The 3,089-nt window shown below is 32.8% G+C and overlaps 1 protein-coding gene across 1 annotated transcript in view; it reads right to left on the bottom strand.

Annotated features, from left to right (window-relative positions):
• LOC106881277 (amine oxidase [flavin-containing]) overlaps positions 1-3,089 on the bottom strand; it is an 89,951-nt gene that overhangs the window by 50,594 nt on the left and 36,268 nt on the right. The gene's annotated exons all lie outside the window — the stretch shown is intronic.

The raw sequence follows: 3,089 nt of genomic DNA, 5'->3' as shown, positions 1-3,089 counted from the left end.
TCTCTCTCTCTCTCTCTCTCTCTCTCTCTCTCTCTCTCTCTCTCTCTCTATCTCTCTCTATCTCTCTCTCTCTCTCTCTCTCTCTTTCTCCCTCGATATATGTATATGTATATATACTTAACAACTGGTTTAGGAGTATCCGACGGTGTAGATGTGTTTCTTCAGGTGATTACAAGATGCATTGCGTTAAAATAACGACTATTCCACAAGATACCTTTTCGGTTTGTGTATAGAAAAGCAGCAAATTAAAGGATGCAGCTTCGATTTATATAAGATTAATAATAAGTAACTGATGCAAAAAGTAATGAATACACAATACAGCGAAAAATGTATTAAATATAACCGTTTACAGATATAGATGTATAAAAGAAAGTCAGGACTGCGTGGATTCTTCTGACGGACTCTTCTCTTTAGTTCTGTCCACATTTGTTCGATGATATTTAAGTCAGAACTCTGAGCTGACCAGTCTTTCAATACGGTAACACCATCAGCCAGATTTCTTTGTGTTGCACGCGATTTGTGGAATGGAGCTCCGTCATGCTGAAAAATCTCACTTACATCCAAGTCTGGTATCAAATTTCCCTTCAGCAAATGGATATATTTGGCACTATTCAAGTTACCGTCAATTTAAACCAACTTTCTTTGAACCATCACTTTTTATGTATCCTCAAAGCATCAGATTCTTACCCCCAAACTTCACTGTTTTCGTGTTATAACGTGAGTCTTTTCGCTTTCTAATAAGCGAGAATTTGTCAAAAGGCCTCCAGGAAAGCGAAACGACCTACGTTTTGGGTCGATAAAATAAATACCAGTTGAGCATGGAGTCGATTTAATCGACTTGCCCCTCTCCCGAAATCGCTGACCTTGTGCCGAAATTTGAAATCAGTAGTAGTAGTAGTAGTAGTAGTAGTAGTAGTAGTAGTAGTAGTAGTAGCAGTAGTGTTATTACAGAAAATTGAACTTTTAAAAGCAGCTGTTTGTACACAGCTGTTCAGGAATTTCTTTGAGAAACAATTATCTGTGAAAGAAAATAGCTTCTTCATAACAGTCAATTTTATCTTATAAAAATATTTAGAAACTCTATAATTGACTTAGTATTGAATAATCTTTATTGGTACTTTCTTCCTGTTGCTAATTTGATATATCAAATGTATATACTGCGTTACCTACTGGCTAATCACTTAAATTCATTTATAGTTGAAAATAAAAATAAAAAAACTCCAATCAAGTCTAAGTAGGTTATTCTGGTCCATTAAAGATAAAAACAAAGACTATACTATCAACTGGGAATTGATTAGTACTGCAAAACCATACAGGCCAGGAACTAATAAATGTGACTTATGTATAGAAGAATTTTTACATCTGAGGATAATATAATAGATTCTAGGCAAGAACGAGTTTTAAGATGCTTGCATATGAGAAAATTTACCTTTGCTCAATATAAATGTTATAAATATTAAAGCAACGAAGTTTTTTGAAATAACTAACAATAAGGAATAAAGGAGTGATTATCAAATCAATACTCGGAATTCAGGATAGTTCGCGTCTAAATTAACGTACAACTCCACATCATTGAACGCAAAGAAAATCAACATAAAATTTTAACCAGTTAAATGCAAAAGGATCTTGAAGTAAGGTCCCTGAAGACGCTGCACAGCTACTTTGTCAGCTTTTCATATTGACATATTGTTATTTTTAAACAGTAATGGTTTCTTTAAAAGAAACTTTACTGCCTAAATATGCTTGTTTGTTTGTGTGTATGTGACTGTTTGTGTGTATGTGACTGTGTGTGTGTATGTGTGTGTATGTGTGTATTTGTGTCTGTGTCTGTGCGTGTAAATACTGTAGTTATGTGATGCAAATAACCTATTGGTCTGCAGCACAAACTTCAAGAAGCCAGCCAGCTATCTGATAACCTACCAATCAGGTGCCTGTGCTATCCAGATCGATTACATTCTCACCAAACAGCGTGATGTATGGCTGCTCCTAAATACAAAGACCCTTCCGAGTGAAGAATCTACTCCCCATCATAGACTAGTCATTAGTGGCTTTAGACTCTAGGCCAGTAGGATGCCAAGAAGTAAAACAATCTGGAAAAGAAGGATTAGGAAGCTTAAGAACTCTTCATATGGTCAGAGATTTATGGACATCCTAATTGAAAAATTCGGTGAAAGAGAGGAGGAGCTACAGACTTGTGACATAGAAGGCAACTGAGAATTCCAGAGGGTCAACTTACTGAGTGCCACAGACCAAATCTGTGGCTGGTTCAAAATCCCATCCAGACCTAGGGTAAAGTGGTAGTGGGACAATGCGGTAGACAGGGCCATAAGAGCTAAGAAACAGGCCTGGAAGAATGGGGGTAATTGGGTACTGTATCAGTTTGCCGGAATGGATGCAAGGAGACAAATATATCTAGCCAAACGTAGAAATAAGTATTATTGTATTTTTCTATTATTCAATTGATTTTTAATGATAATTAAATGAACGTTTTTAGTTTTAAATAGTATAGCTTTAACTATTACACCGGTTAAATATGTACTAATTTTATCTTTATTATTATTTTAACCTTAAACTTCGTTTAAATTGTATTTAAAACGATAATAATTTATGTAAGCTGGTTTTTGTATATAATATACAAGTTAGCATATATTATAATGGAAGTAGGGATGATTATGGAATGTTTATTATTTTGATATTTTAATATTTTTAATAATTTTTCTATCTCTATAAAATAAGTATTTTAGATAAATTCATTTGGAACTTATTGTTGGTTGATATATATATTTATTTATTATAATTATTGTTTTATTTACGACCTGACGATTAGCTGTATTTTTGAATAGAATTTATTTTCGATAATTTAATTGATTTTAATCGATTTAAATTTCCTTTCTATTTGAAAATTAATTATGGAACACGTGTAGTTATTTTACTATCTTTATCTTATGATATTTACTTTGTTTTATATTATACTCATTTATTGTGCTTTTAATTATTAATTTTTCTATATGTGATAGTGGATTTTCATCGATGAGTTCTTGAAACTTGGTTCTTTTCCCTAAAACTATATATTTTTATATATATTATAA

Source organism: Octopus bimaculoides, chromosome 8 (assembly GCF_001194135.2).
Source record: "Octopus bimaculoides isolate UCB-OBI-ISO-001 chromosome 8, ASM119413v2, whole genome shotgun sequence".
NCBI lineage: Eukaryota > Metazoa > Mollusca > Cephalopoda > Octopoda > Octopodidae > Octopus > Octopus bimaculoides.
This window is presented reverse-complemented; position numbering and strand designations above follow the sequence as displayed.